Consider the following 22360-nt stretch of genomic DNA (forward strand, 5'->3'; position numbering starts at 1 on the left):
CACTCACATTTTCCAGTATCACGTTTATTGATTAGTTGGAATTCTATCTATAAGTTAAGGTTAATTATATACCAAATCTATGAGGAATCTATATAAAATTATATACACCCGTCAAGGATTATATTAACTACTTTTTATTCTACTTTATCTAAAATTTTCAATGTGAGTAAAAACACTCCAACATATAGTAAAAAGGGAAATAATCTGTAGGTAGCTATCGTACGAATCGGTAATGTCGTTAAGTTAATTTTTACTACAAAAATTTTTTTCCATACAAAATTTTTTCTTAGTAAATTGTCCACATTTCGTAGTAAGATTTTTATATTGCCCATGTATATTTATAATAGAATCAACGATGCATTAACTACTGTGTTGGAAATTTATTTAAGGAAAAATCCTTCCCATTTCGTAGTTAGTGAACTAAAAAACATTTACTGAATTTTTATAAGTTTTCCTTTAGCTAAATTAATTTTCGTTGTGGATACGAAAAATTAACTATATTAGAGTAAATTTGTTGAACTATGTGGAAGTTAAAATGGTCCTTAAATTTACAAGACACTTTTTTTTCTGTGTAAAAATAAAATTTTGACAAAATTTTCTGTAGTAATAAAATTTTAACAAAATTTTCTAAAGAAATAAAATTTTAACAAAATTGTCTATAGAAATACAATTTTGATAAAATTGTCTATAAAAATAAAATAAAGGGTGATACGGTCAAAATTTGGTCAGTATAAACTTGACGTATTTCTTTCAATTTTGCATTTAAAAGCTGAACACCCCTCATTTTGAAGTTGTGTGTGTAGAATGTTGCTCCTGTTTTGATTTTGGAATTCACTCTTCAGTTGTCAAAATGCCGTCCAAGCAAGAAAAGCAGCGTATCAAAATTTTGCTCGCGCATCGCGAAAATCCGAGCTACTCGCACGCAAAGCTGGCAAAATCGCTAAAAGTTGTCAAATCAATCATTAAAGTGTTTGGGGAAAGTTTGTCGACAGCCAGGAAGTCCGGATCGGGGGGAAATCGAAAAGCGGAAGCCGCTGAGACGGCAAAGAGAGTTGTCGGTAGTTTCAAGCGAAACCCTAACCTCTCTCTCCGAAATGCCGCAAATAAGCTGGGTGTATCGTCTACAACCGTGCATCGAGCCAAAAAACGAGCCGGACTATCGACTTACAAGAAGGTAGTGACTCCAAATCGCGATGATAAACAAAATACGACGGCCAAAGCGCGATCCCGGAGGCTATACACGACGATGCTGACGAAGTTTGACTGCGTGGTAATGGACGACGAAACCTACGTCAAAGCCGACTACAAGCAGCTTCCGGGACAGGAGTTTTATACGGCAAAAGGAAGGGGAAAGGTAGCAGATATTTTCAAGCACATAAAACTGTCAAAGTTCGCAAAGAAATATCTGGTTTGGCAAACCATCTGTACCTGTGGCTTGAAAAGCAGCATTTTCATAGCTTCCGGGACTGTCAACCAAGAAATTTACGTGAAAGAGTGTTTGACTAAACGTCTGCTGCCTTTCCTGAAGAAACACGGTTGTTCCGTACTGTTTTGGCCGGATTTGGCATCTTGCCATTACGGTAAAAAGGCCATGGAGTGGTACGCCGCCAACAACGTACAGGTGGTTCCCAAGGACAAGAACCCTCCCAACACGCCAGAGCTCCGCCCAATTGAGAAATACTGGGATATTGTCAAGCGGAACCTAAAGAAGACCAAAAAAACTGCTAAGGACGAGCATCAGTTCAAGGCAAACTGGCTTTCTGCGGCGAAGAAGGTGGACAAGGTGGCTGTACAAAATCTGATGGCAGGTGTCAAGCGTGATGCCCGGCAATTCGGATTTGGAAAATCGAAAGCCTAACTGAATATTTTTCCTGAATTTTATACTAATTGAACTTGAAAAAGAAATTTAATTTGATTTTTAAAAAAACGATTTCACCGATTTACACGCGTTTTCCCTTGACCAAATTTTGACCGTATCACCCTTTATGACAAAATTGTCTATAGAAATAATATATTCACAAACTTTTCTACAGAAAATTTTTTTTGACAAAACTTTCTATAGAATAAACATTTGGACAAAATTTTCTATAGAAGTAAAATTTCGACAAAAATGTTCTATGTTCTATGGAAATAAAATTTTGACACAATTTTATATAAAAATAAAATTTTCACAAAATTTTCTGTATAAATAAAATTTTTATAAAATTTTCTGTATAACAGGTTGGCTGATAAGTCCCTGGTCTCAGTGAACTCAGTGGACGCCCGAAAGAGGTGGTTACCGACGAAAACATGAAAAAAATCCACAAAATGATTTTGAATGACCGTAAAATGAAGTTGATCATTCATCAATATTTGGATATGCGGAAGCTCTGTGTAAAATGGGTGCCGCGCGAGCTCACATTTGACCAAAAACAACAACGTGTTGATGATTCTGAGCGGTGTTTGCAGCTGTTAACTCGTAATACACCCGAGTTTTTCCGTCAATATGTGACAATAGATGAAACATGGCTCCATCACTACACTCCTGAGTCCAATCGACAGTCGCCTGAGTGGACAGCGACCGGTGAACCATCTCCGAAGCGTGCAAAGTCCGCTGGCAAAGCAATGGCCTCTGTTTTTTGGGATGCGCATGGAATAATTTTTATCGATAATCTTGAGAAGGGAATAACCGTCAACAGTGACTATTATATGGCGTTATTGGAGCGTTTGAAGGTCGAAATCGCGGCAAAACGGCCCCATATGAGGAAGAAAAAAGTGTTGTTCCACCATGACAACGCACCGTGCCACAAGTAGTTGCGAACGATGGCAAAAATTCATGAATTGGGCTTCGAATTGCTTCCCCACCCACCATATTCTCCAGATCTGGGCCCCAGCGACTTTTTCTTGTTATCAGACCTCAAAAGGATGCTCGCAGGGAAAAAATTTGTCTGCAATGAAGAGGTGATCGCCGAAACTGAGGCCTATTTTGAGGCAAAAACGAAGGAGTACTACCAAAATGGTATCAAAAAATTGGAAGGTCGTTATAATCGTTGTATCGCTCTTGAAGGGAACTATGTTGAATAATAAAAACGAATTTTGACAAAAAAATGTGTTTTTTCTTTGTTAGACCGCGGACTTATCAGCCAACCTGTTATGTGCTTACACTGAAAAAAATATTGTCGTGAGGTCAAAGATTTCATGTCCTTAAAATACGAATGCAAATTTTGCTTAGCATAGAAGACGCATTTCTCTAGTATAAAGTTTTTTTCCTTGACCAAAGGTCGATCAACTTTTCAATGGAGTCGTATTGTCCTTATAATTAAGTGATTTGATTTAAAAATGGATATCATAACATGAAAGAAAAAATGTTTGGGCTAAGGTCAACTTGACTTTAATAATTTAGAAAAAATCTTTAAATTTAATGAAATTGTCTTTAAATTTGTTGTCTTGTTGCATCTTGACTACAAAGCAAAAAATCGTTCAAATATAGGACATGTTTTTCAACACTTTATTTAAAAGACGGTTTTTTACTTGAAACACAGCATAATTTCTACTAGAAGTCGAGTCTTAATTTGGAAAATAAAGTCGTCGTTAACTTGTTTTTAAAGGACTTTGATAGCTTATGAAGAAAAAAAGCTGAAAAAGCGAAAAATTAAAATTTGCTTCCTAGAAGCAAGTACACAAAACCCGATTTTAAAAGAGAATTGGGTCTTAAAAGTATCCTTACTTGTATTCTATGCTTCTTTGGCTCGGAATCAATACCAAATTTTTTAAAGTAAAGACAAAATCTTTGGAACCGGGTATGCTTTTCTTTCAGTGTAGAAAGAGAGACCTAGAGAGTAAGCTGCAAGTAAAATAATGGAAGTAACCAGTTGGTGCCTTACACCGAAAAAAAAGTTTACTATTGTTTACGAAAAATGAACTAACCCATAGTAAGAATGACCATGATTTGGCGCCAAAGACTTTTTTCATCTAGATAAGTTCATGATTTTCTTATAAATAAGTTTATGTATTGCATCGTATTTTAGTTCATTCTTACTACGCTGAGGGAAGAATGTACTTACACTCATTCAAAATATTCCTGCTATCCGGAGAAATGAACAAGTTTTTGGGAATCCTATATTTAGAAATTGGTTTCAAATAAACTATTTATCAGTATAATTTTCAAAGAAGTAAATAAATTGAGGAATTAAAGGTACAACAAGCCCGTATACAACTATGAAATTTTTCGTACAATATAAGACAATTTTTCATAACTACCAGTATTTTATTTCAAAAAATTATTATTATATTACATAAAGCTATTGCTTATGATATACAATAAAAGAAATGTTTTTATTTGTACGCTGTATGTTGTTACTTTTCGGTAGTTAGTAATTGCTTCTTCAAAAGAGTAATATTCTATGTTAGTAGAATGAAACTAATTAATATCAATTTCCATTTTCTATCCATATGAAAGATATATGCAATAAGTTGCTATTTTCATTTCATTTTTGTCCAATTTCACCGATTTCGCTAGTTTTTTTTTGTGTGGATTTGCGTCATAAGCCTCTGAAGTTAAAAAGGTATATGAAATATAAAAATATTATCAAATTCTATGGTATTTTGATCTTTAACTTACAAGAGAATTTTCTTAGAGCCAATAGGGATATCAGCTTAGTTAGCATTAAACAGTAAGAAGATTCAAAAAAATACCATTAGATTTGCTGTCATCCTGCAAATGAAAATTATTTTTAATAAATAGAAATTTTGGGTTTATTACAAATGGAAAAACTTACCACATTGAAAAAAATCATCCAATTACTACATTAGTGGAATCATATCCATGCACAAATGGGACATTTTTGAAATCCATCTCAGAATATAAATGAAATAAAAATATTATAAAATTAGATATAATTTCCACTTGTTAATATAGCATTTAGTATTTATGGTGGATATTAAGTTCGAGTTTAGTGGCTAAAATCCCAATTTTTCATGATTAGTTTTCTTTAGAAATACATGGGAACAAAATTGAACCGTTTTTGTGTTCATTTAAAATTTATATCAAATTTTTAGTAATTTGAGGTTGCTGAATCCAAATTTACACTTGTTTTTTTTTAAGAGCTCGACTTTTTGAGATATACGGTTATGTTCAAAATTAAGGGACTTCCGCTATATATATTGGAATAACTTGAAAACAATTCATCATATTAAATTAAAAAACAGCGTTCTACATAAGCTTAAAAACGATTTTCTGTTCTTAATCGTGTAATCCATTTAAAGAATATAAACTTTATAAAAAACTTGTTTCGAGCTATTCTCCATCAAGTTATATTTAAATTTGCATCGAAGGCGTATAATTTTATACTTTTCTTACTGATTTATTTCTGATTTTAGCACCTAAACTCGAACTTAGTACACAACTTAAGGACTCGCTATAACATAAAAATATAGACTCAAAAAATTGTACTGTGATCCAGATGTAGAGTAAATATAGATCATTTTATTACCACTCATTATGAATATTTTTATGTAAACCAATTTAAAACCGCACTAATTTTAAATTATTAATAGAAATATACAGTTTCTTAATATGTGATTTATTTTAGAGTTATTTATTTTTTATCAATATAAAGTGTTTTTGTTTTCTCTAACATCACACCATTCACTTATCAGTTTCTAAAATGTTACGAAATAAATGTATTTTTATTAATAAACACAAATACCGCACGCAAGCGCACCACGTGTGCGCTTCATAAATGCATCAACAGAACTGAATGCACCAATAAAACTCAAAGACACAAATAGTCATAAAGGACACATATGTAAAGAAAAACAACTCCACACACACACACATGATCCCTTTCTGATCTCGCTATTGCAACAAAACAACTATCACCACAAAAGATACCAACAACACACATTCCATAACATCATCGCAATAACAAACACAAAAAAAAAAAAGATGATGCAATAATTTCATAATTTCTTCTCATTTCAATTTCCAGTATCACGTTTATTGATTAGTTGGTATTCTATCTATAGGATAAGGTAAAATATATTCAAAATTTACGAGGAATCCATAAAAAATTATATACACCCGTCAAGGATTAAATTAACTACTTTTTATTCTACTTTATCTAAAATTTTCAATGTGAGGAAATATACTCCAACTTATAGTAAAACCCGAAATAAGCTGTAGGAAGCCGCCATACGAATCGGTACTGTGGTTAAGTTAATTTTTACTACAAAAATTTTTTTCCATACAAAAATTTTTCTTAGTAAATTGTCCACATTTCGTAGTAAGATTTTTATATTGCCTATGTCTTTTTATAATACAATCAACGATGCATTAACTATTGTATTGGAAATTTATTTAAGGAAAAATCCGTCCCATTTCGTAGTTAGTGAACTAAAAAACATTTACTGAATTTTTTATAAGTTTTCCTTTAGCTAAGTTAATTTTCGCAGTGGTTACGAAAAATGAACTATATTACAGTAAATTTTTTGAACTATGTGGAAGTTAAACTGGTCCTAAAATTAACAAGACACCTTTTTTTCTGTGTAAAAATATATCCACACAAAGAAAATTTTATTAAAATTTTTTACTACCAGTGTATGCCTTAAGGTGAAACATAATATGTTTGAACAATACAAACAATATTTTGTTTGGATCCTGAAAATATATATGCTTGAAGCAAAATGTGCTTGGGACATATGTTACAGAAGAGTGTAGGAGGTGATCATGTAGAGACCATCGATGCATCGCTTATCATAATTTGGGGTTTGTTTGCTCTTAAAGAATATACTTTATTATAAAGGGAGATTTTATTTATGTAAAATTTTGTTTCGGAGGAAAGTACGGTTAAATGCTATTCGTAGAATTTGGAATTTATCATAAAAGTCCATTAAAATTGTCGATATTCATCAATTTTGTTTTAGCATAGATTCCAATTATTCTATTTAGCTCGTCTTATATACCTATTTACCTGCTGGATATTTGCTCACTTTTGCTCCACACTCTTCAGATTGAAGCGAGCTTTAGCAATTTGACTATTTTTAGCTTGTGGCGTCATCGTCATTCACACCAACGCCACCATCATCATTTGTAACCATCAGAACAAACGAAAAATTCCTTTACAGTAATGCCAGAACAAAAAAATATACCAAGACATATCTTCGATAAGAGAAGAGATGTGAGACACGAGGCCTTATATGAAGAGATGGCTTTAGTAAATGCATTAGCAAACTCCATACTAAAAACGCCAACAAACTCTTTCGCTTGGTTGCTTCAACGATATGGGGTGTATGGGGGACGAGTGTGGTTCATGAGGAACCTCTAGTAAAAATAACAACAATTAAAAATAACATCAGCCCGAAGATAACAAAAAAAAGTGTCAAATGTTTGCTTTAATTGAAGTTTTCACAGTGCAAGAAAGCAATTCAAAAACCCCTAAGAAAGCAATGAAAAACCAAAAAAAAAAATGAGTTTTTTGCAAATCCAAGCTCGTAAAGGACATTGACTTGAAGTAAACCTATACGGTACGGCTCATGCCGATGCTCTTACATGCGATAATGATGGTGATGAAGATGATGATGATGCCTGTGATGAAGCCTTTTGTTTCAATCGCAATTCAGATCATGACACTTCCAAGCGGTAGATTATGTGAGGGTCACATTACTGATGGCGATGATAATAATGATGTTGGGTCATAGCCAAAGTTGACAACGGTGACGGTGACAGAGATGACGATGTTCGTGATACAATGACTGCTGTAAACCACAATGTGTTGTGATATTCGCGGTTATTTTATGTGGGTACATTTCACATTACACATTTTTTTTTTTCGCTAATGTTTATTTTGTTTTTTGTCCACACCGAAGTCGGGGGCAATTAAAGTTAATATAATTTTATTTTTACATTCAGTTTTTTGCTTTGTTCATTATCGTTAGTTGCGTTTATGCGAAATATTTGCAAATGAGTCATTTTGAGTAGTGTCATTAGCACTAGTTTACAGTTTGATGAAATTCTTTATAAAGGAAACTTGCAAACTGAGTATCTGATTACTTGTGGAGTAGAATCAGAATCAATTGAATGGTTACCGAAGTGCGTTTATACTCACAACTGAACATTTCTACACATGTACGATGAAATTTCAGGTAAAAACTCACAAACATTCAGCAAGCAAAAACCCTGTTACACGCAAAGAAATTTTCATTCAAATTAAACTTTTCGTTATTTAAAAGAAAAATTCAAAGTATTGAAAATTACGAATTTGTTTCGTTGATTTAATTTCAATGGCAAAGCCATCATACGTTGCACGGAAACGGCTCAGCGATGTTTTGGCTTGTTCCCGGCGTAGCGCTCTCTTGAGATGATGGGCACAGAGATGGTCTGTATTAAGCTATTTTAGGTTTGCGACTGTCGCAAAGTTGTAAACGTCACATACGCGTCGTAAATGTAAGAAAAGTAGCAAACGTCGCAAACTCAAAATACTTCAGCCCCTTCAGCTAGGCAGCGAATGATATTCAACATGATGATATGTGCGAAAAATTTAAATAATCGGGAAGTTATTAACGAGTTTAAAAAAACTTGAGAATAGAGTTATTTCAATTGGAGGCTCCATGCCGAAATTACAATGAACTACTTGATGGTGCAGTAAACGTGACGGCCGGTATTCGCTCATCCTTTCTTTCCAAAATTTCTGCAGAAACTAGAAGGAAAGAAGACTACTTGAGTCTTGCAAAAGTGAATTTTTGTTTAGAGAGAATTTTATAAAATCACGTTTTGGCTTATTAGAGCCAATTTCCATACTAATTAAAATTGTTCAAAATTGTAGCTAGTCATTCGCTGATGCAACTAAGGCTTAGGTTGACATTATGGACCACGCAAACCAAGAATAGTTTGGAGTTGCGAATGATAAATTAAAAATTAAAATTAAAAAATATTCACAATTTCTTTAATTCAAAATTAGGTTTTTTACATTAGGTTTACGACTTTTGCGACATACGTATTATACCGTCGTAAACGTATGTCGCAAAAGTCACAGTTTGCGACAGGCCAACCCTGGATGGGCACTTTAGTATTTTTTAGTACAAACCTTATCTCTATATTGTCCCATGCGTAAATGTCCAAGGGATTGACATACGGATATTTTGGTTGTCATTGTGCTGAAGAAATTAAGCGAGGAACCTACTTTTTAAGTCATTCTTGTTTGGCGCGTGATGATGCTGGGTCTTGGTGGAATGTACATGGTCTGCGGCCAAAATGTTTTTTTTTTTTGTCCAGGGCCTCAATTCTGACATTTTTCCGATAATATTTGGCACAGTTTTGACCCCACGTTCGATCAATACGAGCGCGGGGCGACCATCGCAAAATGGTTCGAAATCGCATTTTTGGAAATTATTCTGCAAATTTGGAATGGATACAGATATCAGCAATTTTTTTTAAGAAAGCTGAACTCTCAGTTGGCAACTTTGTGAGTCCCTACACGCAAAGAAAAAAAACGTTTGGAAAACGTGTACCCGAAACGTTGTTAGAGTTTTTTGAATTTCTTCGAAAAGTATACACTTTTATCACCAAAAAAATTCGTTTGTTACAAAATTTTTATTTTTTCAATAAAAAAAATTATTTTTGAACCAACAACACAGTCCATTTCGTTTATAAAGGGTGATTCTTTTGAGGTTAGGATTTTCATGCATTAGTATTTGACAGATCACGTGGGATTTCAGACATGGTGTCAAAGAGAAAGATGCTCAGTATGCTTTGACATTTCATCATGAATAGACGAACGATCTGCCACAACGTCGAATTTTCAGTGAATGGGCCCTAGAAAAGTTGGCAGAAAATCCGCTTTTTTATCGACAAATTTTGTTCAGCGATGAGGCTCATTTCTGGTTGAATGGCTACGTAAATAAGCAAAATTGCCGCATTTGGAGTGAAGAGCAACCAGAAGCCGTTCAAGAACTGCCCATGCATCCCGAAAAATGCACTGTTTGGTGTGGTTTGTACGCTGGCGGAATCATTGGACCGTATTTTTTCAAAGATGCTGTTGGACGCAACGTTACGGTGAATGGCGATCGCTATCGTTCGATGCTAACAAACTTTTTGTTGCCAAAAATGGAAGAACTGAACTTGGTTGACATGTGGTTTCAACAAGATGGCGCTACATGCCACACAGCTCGCGATTCTATGGCCATTTTGAGGGAAAACTTCGGAGAACAATTCATCTCAAGAAATGGACCGGTAAGTTGGCCACCAAGATCATGCGATTTGACGCCTTTAGACTATTTTTTGTGGGACTACGTCAAGTCTAAAGTCTACAGAAATAAGCCAGCAACTATTCCAGCTTTGGAAGACAACATTTCCGAAGAAATTCGGGCTATTCCGGCCGAAATGCTCGAAAAAGTTGCCCAAAATTGGACTTTCCGAATGGACCACCTAAGACGCAGCCGCGGTCAACATTTAAATGAAATTATCTTCAAGAAGTAAATGTCATGGACCAATCTAACGTTTCAAATAAAGAACCGATGAGATTTTGCAAATTTTATGCGTTTTTTTTTTTTAAAAAGTTATCAAGCTCTTAACAAATCACCTTTTATCAAACACTGTTCTTTTCTGACTTTAAGTATTTAATAAGACACATTTTACCGTTCATAGTAAAAATTTAATATAGTAGAATGTAATGTTGAACATTTTTTCGCAATCTTCCGACCATATCTGGAATATATGTAAAAACAAAAACTTTGGTCTTAGCAGGGATCGAACCCACGACCCTTGGCATGCAAGTCGGACGTAGTAACCACTGCTCCACGGTGCCCAACTAAATGTAGTTTTCTGTTAAATAAACTTTGTTTAATCGGCTCGTGGGCGCCGCAAGCTATGCTATATAAATATAACTTATATGGGTAATTGACTATTGATGACAATAACGGCTACATAGCTCAGTGGATAGTGTGTTGGCTTAAAAATTGCATGGTCCGCGGTTCGATTCTCAGTCCAGGCGAAAGGTAAAAAAAAAATTTTAAAATTTATAAAATCTTATAATTTCGTCTACATTGTTTGTATTACAGAAAAAAGTGCTAAGAACTAAAAAACTTCGTGACAGTGAGAAAGATATGAGGGAAAATGCAATTAGCCAGAAAAAAATGTTTGAGTTAGTCTTTATGAAATTGTTTTTACATCCTGGAAAAGAATAAACGTTTATCACAAAAAGTATATACTTTTCTTCCAAATACACTTCCTTTTAACGAAAATCAAATGAGAAACGAACTTTGCTTGTCTAAAATTTCGTTTGGGAGGAAAGAATTATTTTTTTGCGTGTACCGATAAACACTATATTCTACACACTTATTTATAGATTCAAACTATCTCTAGATTTTGAATTGCAAGCAATTTTAAATGCGGTGTCTAGAAGTCAAATGGGTATGTCGGGCTATATTGAGTCTATATCGAAACATGGACCGGTATGCACCATTTCCGGCACACATATTTATAGACCCGAACCCTCTATCCTACACACAAAAATCATTTTTTCTGATTCAATCACGAAATTAATTGATCCAATTAATTTTTTAATTGAACTGTCTTCAATCACGAAAATGATAGTTTCAATCACAGTTTTAATTGCACATTAAAAAAAATAATTGATTAAAAAATTAATTTGTTTTATTAGAAAATTTATATTATTTTTTTAATTGATTCAATTAAAAATTTAACTGATGTTGATTGCAAAACTCAATTAATTTTTATACCCTGCGCCACACTGTTGAACAGGGTATTATAAGTTAGTGCATATGTTTGTAACACCCAGAAGGAGACGAGATAGACACAGGGTGTCTTTGGCAATAATGCTCAGGGTGGGTCCCTGAGTCGATATAACCATGTCCGTCTGTCCGTCTGTCCGTCCGTCCGTCTGTCTGTCTGTGAACACATTTTTGTGATCAAAGTCTAGGTCGCAATTTAAGTCCAATCGCCTTTAAATTTGGCACAAGTATGTGTTTTGGCTCAGAATAGAACCCTATTGATTTTGGAAGAAATCGGTTCAGATTTAGATATAGCTCCCATATATATATTTCGCCCGATATGGACTTATATTGCCCCAGATGCCATAGTTTTACCCTAATTTGCTTAAAATTTTGCACAAGAAGAACAATTAGTACTATAGTCAAGTGTGCCAAATTTTATTGAAATCGGTTCAGATTTAGATATAGCTCCCATATATATCTTTCGCCCGATATGGACTAATACGGTCCCAGAAGCCAGAGTTTTACCCCAATTTGGTTGAAATTTTGCACTAGGAGTACAATTAGTAGTGTAGTCAAGTGTGCCGAATTTTATTGAAATCGGTTCAGATTTAGATATAGCTCCCATATATATCGTTCGCCCGATTTACACTCACATGACCACAGTTGTCAATATTTTACTCCGATTTAATTAAAAATTTTCACAGGGAGTAGAATTAGCATTGTAGCTATGCGTGACAAATTTGGTTGAAATCGGTTCAGATTTAGATATAGCTCCAATATATATGTTTTCTGATTTCGACAAAAATGGTCAAAATACCAAAATTTTCCTTGTAAAATCGCCACTGCTTAGTCGAAAAGTTGTAAAAATGGCTCTAATTTTCCTAAACTTCTAATACATATATATCGAGCAATAAATCATAAATAAACTTTTGCGAAGTTTCCTTAAAATTGCTTCAGATTTAAATGTTTCCCATATTTTTATACCCTGCGCCACACTGTGGAACTGGGTATAAGTTAGTGCATATGTTTGTAACACCCAGAAGGAGACGAGATAGACACATGGTGTCTTTGGCAATAATGCTCAGGGTGGGTCCCTGAGTCGATATAACCATGTCCGTCTGTCCGTATGTCCGTCCGTCCGTCGGTTCAGATTTAGATATAGCTCCCATATATACACCCAGAAAAAAGTGCCTTTGAAACTAAAGGAAAAAATTTTCATCAATATAGTTTATCCATTTTATTTCCATTAAGGTAAATTTTTGTGAAAAATAATAAAATTTACTCGTTTCAGTAAAAAAATCCTAAACTGTAAGCAGTTAGGAATAGTTCATTAACTAGAATAAGGCATGGAATTTTACTCATACTATTTTCTTCGCTGGGTATAAGAATTTACTACTGAAAAAGAAAATTTTATTCACCGATAACAAAGCATTCGTAAAAATAAACAAAAACCGAACTAAAACCAAGTTTCCTCAAAATTAGTAAAATTTCTTATAAAATGATAATTGCGACTTCCTTTATAATAGAAAGTTTTTCATACATACGAACAACACTTGGCATAGAAAAATATTTTAGTTCGTTCGTACTAAGAAGTATGCAATCCTTTAAAAACTTAAGGAAACACACTTGTTAGAATATAGGAAATTTTCCTAAATTTCTATTGTCTACCTGTAATCGATACCTGTCATCGTAATCGATGTGTTTGCGCGTGGGTGTAATCGATATATTTGCGCGTCGGTTGTTTTTTAGTTGGAATCGCGTTGTTTCGGAGAGATTGTTAAAAAATAATATGGTAAAATAATATAATAAATAACAAATAAAATATATAAAATATTTGTTATTTTAAATTAGTGAGAAAAATTGTCGTTTTTTTTAAATAAATCTATCAATGTTCGTGATAGTGTATAAAGAAAGAAAACACCAGCAGAATAACAACCCTTTCATTTGTCTTCATTTTGGAATCTTCAATTATCAGGTAATATTCAGTGACGCTAACCTTTTGCAACAAAAATGTTTTATGATTTTTTATATTTGTAGGTATTGAAATTGTAAAAGGAGGACAAAATCGTTAGGCAGCAACTTATTAAAAGTGAAAAGTACAAGAAGAAGAAAAAGTGCGTTTTACAGTTGATAATATCACACGGAAATTGGAAATAGTGGAATAATAAACTAATATTTCAAAGAGATTCGATGCTGTTGATTCTTAATAAATATATTCAATATATTAATAAAACATGTCTTTTATTGAAGATAAAGTTGCTTATAGAAATAAATAAAATTGTATTTAAAAACGAAGGTAAGCAGTTCTAATTATGAAGTAAAAGTTTTACCACAAATGTGTAAGATTTGTCCAAATGAATGAAAAATTTCAATAAAATCATTCCATATATGAATTCAAATTAGTTAAATTTTTTCATTCTGTAGTATAGTGGTACATAAATATAGGAAAATGTTAACTAATATATGGAATACATTATTCCTAATTTCTACGAAAATCACATCGTTCAAACAAATAAAAATGGCTTTGGCGCTATACGAAGTTCAACTTTCTTCACAATGAGTTCATTTTAACTTAAAGAAGGGGTCACTTTTTTCTGGGTGTATCTTTCGCCCGATATGCACTAATATGGACCCAGCAGCCAGAGTTTTATACCGATTTGCTTGAAATTTTGTACAAACATAACACTTAGTCGTTTAGTCAAGTGTGCAAAATTTGATTTGAAATCGGTTCAGATTTAGATATAGCTCCCATATATATCTTTCGCCCGATATGGACTAATATGGTCCTAAAAGCCAGAGTTTTGGCCCAATTTGGTTGAAATTTTGCACAGGGAGTAGATTTAGCGTTGTAGCTATGCGTGCCAAATTTGGTTGAAATCGATTCAGATTTAGATATAGCTCCCATATATATTTTTCGCCCGATATGCACTTATATGGACACAGAAGCCAGAGTTTTATCCCGAATAGCTTGAAATTTTGCACAAGGAGTACAACTGGTCGTATAGTCATGTGTGCCAAATTTGATTGAAATCGGTTCAGATTTAGATATAGCTTCCATACATATTTTTCGCCCGATATGGACTTATATGGCCTCAGAAGCCAGAGTTTTAGCCCAATTTCGTTGAAATTTTGCACTAGGAGTACAATTAGTAATATAGTCATGTGTGCCAAATTTGATTTAAATCGGTTCAGATTTACATATAGCTCCCATATATATGTTTTTCTGATTTCGACAAAAATGGTCAAAATACCAACATTTTCCTTGTAAATAAAATCGCCACTGCTTAGTCGAAAACTTGTAAACATGACTCTAATTTTCCTAAACTTCTAATACATATATATCGAGCGATAAATCATAAATAAACTTTTGCGAAGTTTCCTTAAAATTGCTTCGGATTTAAATGTTTCCCATATTTTTTACAAACATTGCATTAGCCAACTTAAATTTTGAGTCTATAGATTTTGTAGAAGTCTATCAAATTCTGTCCAGATCGAGTGATATTTAAATGTATGTATTTGAGACAAGCCTTTATATATAGCCCCAACACATTTGACGGATGTAATATGGTATCGAAAATTTAGATCTACAAAGTGGTGCAGGGTATAATATAGTCGGCCCCGCCCGACTTTAGACTTTCCTTACTTGTTTGAATTAAAAACGAAACTATTTCAATTACTTATAACTTTGTATTTTTAGTTTGATTAAAAAATTGATTGTTTGAAATCAATTTTTAGTTAAAATTTACAACATGTCTTCCTTAGTCTTCCGAGTTTGATTAAAAAGTTAATTGTATCAATGAATTTTTTTAATTAAAACTTTTAAAATTTTCAATGATTGACTTAATTAACTTAATGTTTCGAACTTGATTAAAAAGTTAATTGTATCAATTCATTTATTAATTGAAAAATTTTTCAATTTCAATCAACTTTTTAATTAGAAATATTTTGGTGATATTTTTTCCGGGTTACGGCAGCCTGTGGATCAACTGGGAACGCACAAAATGAGAGGAAAACCCCACAGTTTGCACATAAAGAAAAAAGTATGTTGATTTTTTTAATCATTCAAAAATTGCTGAGTTATTATAATTATTTCCCAAACAAAACGATTTGGAACAACTGTAACGGGGCCCACACTATTGCTATAGGCGGCGCTTAAGTTCTAGTGGCCAATCAAGAGTGTTCATTTTCACCTGACCTCTTTGACAAGTAAACTCGATCATTTGGTTTGTTCACAAACAACTCAATTTGGAATGGCTCCTCATTGGAGAAAACCAAATTGGTAACTTTTCTCTTTCGTGCAAGCGAAGCAACTCCTTGGCCTTTTCCAATCTAACTTTTTTTTGTGTATCGATGAGCTCTTGCACTTTTTGGAACTTCAAGTTGCATTCATTCTCACGATATGGTCAGTTCTCGACCAGAGTTTCTACTATGGTTTGGATTTCGATCAAATCTGGTTTTCACTTTTCGGATCAGTTCTGGTTTTTTTTACCGAGAAAAAAAAAGATTTATTCACATCTAAATACTGGAGGACTCTCACTGTAGTAACTTGAGTTTTCCATCCAAATATTTACAAAGCAATCACGAATAATTTAATTTCTTAATGTAATAGATCAGAGTGCTTTTGTAAGCTTGTTAACAATAAAATCTCTCCAATATGTATACCGGTATAAATATTTCAGCTGCCATAGAGGATAGGAACCTGTACTTAGTTGCATTACATATAAGGCACACTGTACAATTGCTAATTCAAACGTAAATAGAAGTGGCATGCTGAATTATCTTTAATATAAACAACAGGCGATTTTAATATAAATTTTACAATGGAGGCAACCAATTGATTACCTTATACATTACCAGTAAGTGCTGGTGTATCTTATATAAATTAAACATTCCCATCTGTAGCTCTATATACCCGACTGCGATTCAACCAATGCTACACTGAAAAATATTGTCGTGAGATCAAAGATTTCGTGTCTTTAAAATACCAATGCAAATTTTGCTTAGCATAGAAGACGCATTTCTCTAATATAAAGTTTTTTTCCTTGTCCAAAAGTCGATAAACTTTTCAATGAAGTCGTGCTGTCCTTATAATTAAGTGATGGGACTTAAAAATGGGTATCATAACATGAAAGAAATTTTTTTTTGGGCTAAGGTCAACTTGACTTTAATAATTCAGAAAAATTCTTTAAAGTTAATGAAATTGTCTTTAAATTTGTTGTCTTTTTGCATCTTGACTACAAAGCAAAAAATCGTTCATAAATAGGACATGTTTTTCAACGCTTTATTTTAAAGACGTTTTTTACTTGAAACATAGCATAATTTCTACTGGAAGGCTCGTCTGAATTTGAAAAATAAAAGTTGTCGTTAACTCGTTTTTAAAGGACTTTGATAGCATATGAAGAAAAAAAGCTGAATAAGCGAACAATAAAAATTTGCTTCCTATAAGCAAGTACACAAAACCCAAATTTAAAAGAGAATTGTGTCTTAAAAGTATCCTTACTTGCATTCTCCGCTTCTTTGGCTCGGAATCAATACCAAATTTTTTAAAGTAAAGACAAAATCTTTGGAACCGGGCATGCATATTGTCGTGAGGCCAAAGATTTCATATCCTTAAAATACGAATGCGAGTGTTGCTGAGCATAGAAGATAAATTTTTGTTCTCCTTGTCTAAAAGTCGGTAAATTTTCAATGAAATTGTTTCGTCCTTTAAGTTAAGTGATATTCGACTTAAAACTGGGTATTTTTACATGAAGGAAAATTTTGTTTTACTAAGGTTAGCTAGGCTTTAATAAGTCTGAAATTGAAGTCCTATGTCAAATCGGAAATCTAAGTTGTCGTTAACACGTTTTAAAGGACTTTATATAACATGAAGAAAAAATATAACATAAAAAAAAGAAAAAAAAGTATGCCAAACTCAAATGTAAAAGAGAAATGTGTCTTAAATGTATTCAGAGTTCAATTCTAAGTTTCTTCAGTGTAGTAAAAGTAGATAACCTTTGTTGAGTACATATGCTGATGCATACTCACGAGATTGAAGTTATGTGAATTACTTTTGAAACCATCAAAAAGTCCAAAATTACCCACTCTTTGTAGGTTTGTGTTGGATTTCAACTTTTCACGCTGTTCATTTAGTGGGAAAAAAATGTTTATGCATTTTGTGTCTCAGTCATTGTATTGGCAATTGTGGGTTGATCGTATCCACAGCTCTTCCGCACTGATGGTTGGGAGGTGCATAAACGATCATTTGCTTAATTCCAAACTCAGTTTGTTTTTGTTTAATTTCTGCGAAATATTTTACCATTTAATCAGCTCATCGTGCGAAAATGCTTCTCTTTCATTTAAGGCTTTAAGCGTTCATTATTATGTATACGTATTGCTAACTATCATTACAGCTTAATTAGAGGAGAAAAGAAATCCACTGGAATGATCATCAAATTAAATGCATAGAATACACAAATTATTCCAGACGGCGTCGCAATGGTTAATTCCTAATTAAACCGTTTGACAGCCTTTTATTAAAATGCCTGGGAAAACAGTGAACTCAAAATGCTCATACAGTTTTTTAAAGTTATATTGTGGTTAAGGATATTTTTTTTAACAAATGGGCGCTTACGTCACAACAATCAAATGGCAGTCTTAGTGCGAGAGATTTTTGGTATGAAGCAACGGATCCGTTAGGTTTTACAAATAACTTCAAATGTCAAAGAATCAGTCAATAAATGACCCACACTGATGTGGTCACTCATCATACGCGAAAAGTAGAATGAAATCTGGCAAATTATTTGGAAAAATTACACTTTATATTAAATCAGAGCCTTCCGCTAACTCGGCCCTGTGGTGATCCAACTTTTTAACCCTCTTTTAGCCTCCGACTTTTAAACTATGGTATTTGTGAAGCATACAAGACCACCTAGGGTTTCTCCCCCGTTATTCATTGGTGAGGATGAGATCTAGATTTTTCTCCAATATAGGTCCGATATTGTTAGAATTCTTTCAGTTTTTTTGAGATTTTACAAAAATATTCCTCACCAACTACGAGGTACTTCTCAAATTTCCTTTAGAAAAAAAAAATTCTATAGAAATAAAATTATGACAAAATTTTCTATAAAAATAAAATTTTTAGAAAATTTTCTTTAGAAATAAAATTTTAAGAAAATTTTCTTTAGAAATAAAATTTTGACAAAATTTTCTATAGAAATAAAATTTTGACAAAATTTTCTATAGAAATAAAATTTTGACAAAATTTTCTATAGAAATAAAATTTTTACAACATTTTCTATAGAAATAAAATTTGACAAAATTTGCTATAGAAATAAAATTTTGACAAAATTTTCTAGAGAAATAACATTTTGACAAAATTTGCTATAGAAATAAAACTTTGACAACATTTTCTATAGAAATAAAATTTTGACAAAATTTTCTATAGAAATAAAACTTTGACAAAATTTTCGTTAGATATAAAATTTTGACAAAATTTTCTATAGAAATAAAAATTTGATAAATTTTCTACAGAAATAAAATTTTGAAAAAATTTTCTATAGAAATAAAATTTTGATAAAATTTTCTACAGAAATACAATTTTGACAAAATTTTCTATAGAAGTAAAATTTTTAAAATGTTTCTATAGAAATAACCTTTTTCAAAAAATTTTCCATAGAAATAAAATGTTGTTAAAATTTTCTGGAGAAATAACATTTTGACAAAATTTTCTGTAGAAATAAAATTTGACAAAATTTCGTATAGAAATAACAATTTAAAAAAAAATAGGAAGAAATAAAATTTAAACAAAAATTCTAAAGAAAAAAAGTTTTCTATAAAGATAAAATTTGATAAAATTTTCTTTATAAAAAACATAAAGGGTGATTTGTTAAGAGCTTGATAACTTTTTTTTTAAAAAAACGCATAAAATTTGCAAAATCTCATCGGTTCTTTATTTGAAACGTTAGATTGGTCCATGACATTTACTTTTTGAAGATAATTTCATTTAAATGTTGACCGCGGCTGCGTCTTAGGTGGTCCATTCGGAAAGTCCAATTTTGGGCAACTTTTTCGAGCATTTCGGCCGGAATAGCCCGAATTTCTTCGGAAATGTTGTCTTCCAAAGCTGGAATAGTTGCTGGCTTATTTCTGTAGACTTTAGACTTGACGTAGCCCCACAAAAAATAGTCTAAAGGCGTCAAATCGCATGATCTTGGTGGCCAACTTACCGGTCCATTTCTTGAGATGAATTGTTCTCCGAAGTTTTCCCTCAAAATGGCCATAGAATCGCGAGCTGTGTGGCATGTAGCGCCATCTTGTTGAAACCACATGTCAACCAAGTTCAGTTCTTCCATTTTTGGCAACAAAAAGTTTGTTAGCATCGAACGATAGCGATCGCCATTCACCGTAACGTTGCGTCCAACAGCATCTTTGAAAAAATACGGTCCAATGATTTCACCAGCGTACAAACCACACCAAACAGTGCATTTTTCGGGATGCATGGGCAGTTCTTGAACGGCTTCTGGTTGCTCTTCACTCCAAATGCGGCAATTTTGCTTATTTACGTAGCCATTCAACCAGAAATGAGCCTCATCGCTGAACAAAATTTGTCGATAAAAAAGCGGATTTTCTGCCAACTTTTCTAGGGCCCATTCACTGAAAATTCGACGTTGTGGCAGATCGTTCGGCTATTCATGATGAAATGTCAAAGCATACTGAGCATCTTTCTCTTTGACACCATGTCTGAAATCCCACGTGATCTGTCAAATACTAATGCATGAAAATCCTAACCTCAAAAGAATCACCCTTTATAACAAAATGTCCTATAGAACATTTTCTATAGATATAAAATTTGACAAAATATTTTTATAGAAATTAAATTTGGACAAAAATTTCTGTAGAAAAAAAATGGACAAAATTTTTATACAAACAAAATTTTGAGACAAGTTTATAGAAAAAACATTGACAAAATTTTCTACAGAAATAAAATTTTGAAAAAATTTCTATAGAAATAAAATTGTGACAACATGTTCTATACATATATTTATTTAAGCATATTATGTACAACAAGATTAAAGTCTTATAATTAAAGTACAGTAATTTTAATAAAAAATAAAATTTTGACAAAATTTTCTACAAAAATAAAATATTGACAAAATTTTCTATAGAAATAAATTTTTGAAAACAAATTTCTATAGAAATAAAATTTTGACAAAATTTTCCATAGAAATAAAATTTAGACAAAATTTTCTATAGACATAAAATTTTGACAAACTTTCCTATAGAAGTAAAGTTTTGACAAAGTTTTCTGTAGAAATAAAATGTTGACAACATTTTCTATAGAAATAAAATCTTGATAAAATTTTCTATAGAAATAAAATCTTGATAACATTTTCAAAAGAAATACAATTTTGAGAAAATTTTCTATAGAAATAAAATTTTGAGAACATTTTCTATAGAAATAAAATTTTGACAAAATTTTCTATAGAAATAAAATTTTGACAAAGTTTCCTTTAGAAATAAAATGTTGAAAAAATATTTTTATGGAATAAAATTTTGACAAAATTTCCTATAGAAGTAAAGTTTTGACAAAGTTTTCTACAGAAATAAAATTTTGACAAAATTTTCTATAGAAATAAAATCTTGATAAAATTTTCAAAAGAAATAAAATTTTGAAAAATTTTTTTATAGAAATAAAATTTTGACAAAATTTTCTATAGAAATAAAATTTTGACAAAGTTTCCCTTAGAAATAAAATGTTGAAAAACAATTTTTAAGGAATAAAATTTTGACAAAATTTCCTATAGAAGTTAAGTTTTGACAAAATTTTCTGTAGAAATAAAATTTTGACAAAATTTTCTATAGAAATAAAATTTTGACAAAATTTTCTGTAGAAATAAAATACTACTTTGGAGTACCATTTAAGTATTTTAAAGCTAAAATGACTAGTAGAAAGCCAAAATAATTATCTTGCAACAACCTGATAAAACTTCTACTAATATGTGGGTCTAAAGCGGGGTTACGTTAGAAATCAGATGATGCAAGCATGAAGCATTTGGGAAAAAGTTTCTTTTTCTTATTTCAAAAATATGAATTTCAAAGTCTTTAAGTTATGTTACGAACCCCTATCAACTTAAGGACATTTACATTCAATTCAATTTGCATTGTTTTTTCATGGAAAATATCACAATATATAACAAGTATATACGGCCGTAAGTTCGCCAGGCCGAATCTTATGTACCCTCCACCATGGATTGCGTGGAAACTTCTACTAAAGACGGTCATCCACAATTAAATTACTTGGGTTGCGGCCGATGCCAAGCCATCTTAAAACATCTTAACATCATCATGTAAATTTTAAGTTAGTCCATGAGGGATATATAGTAGACAAAAGAAAGGTCGATTAAATACGTATGTATTCAGTTCTTGACCGATATATATATAGGGAAGAGATAATTACTAACCGATATTAACTTTTGTGCTGTAATTATAGAGCAACAATTGAAATATGGGGGTATGAACACGAGTCTACCAAAAATGGCAGATTTTTTACTGTTTTTATACCCTCCACCATAGGATGGGGGTATATTAACTTTGTCATTCCGTTTGTAACACATCGAAATATTGCTCTAAGACCCCATAAAGTATATATATTCTGGGTCGTGGTGAAATT

General features: G+C 32.2%; 2 long non-coding RNA genes across 2 annotated transcripts in view; both read right to left on the reverse strand.

The window, feature by feature from the left end:
• LOC142222421 (uncharacterized) overlaps positions 1 to 22360 on the reverse strand; it is a 148494-nt gene that overhangs the window by 21969 nt on the left and 104165 nt on the right. The gene's annotated exons all lie outside the window — the stretch shown is intronic.
• On the reverse strand, positions 4245 to 5831 carry LOC142219407 (uncharacterized). Its single transcript, XR_012717556.1, has 4 exons — positions 5475 to 5831; positions 4758 to 4834; positions 4601 to 4693; positions 4245 to 4530 (listed from the first exon to the last, which is right to left on the reverse strand). It is a non-coding gene; the product is annotated as an uncharacterized LOC142219407 (long non-coding RNA).

Source organism: Haematobia irritans, chromosome 1 (genome assembly GCF_050003625.1).
Source record: "Haematobia irritans isolate KBUSLIRL chromosome 1, ASM5000362v1, whole genome shotgun sequence".
Taxonomy (NCBI): domain Eukaryota; kingdom Metazoa; phylum Arthropoda; class Insecta; order Diptera; family Muscidae; genus Haematobia; species Haematobia irritans.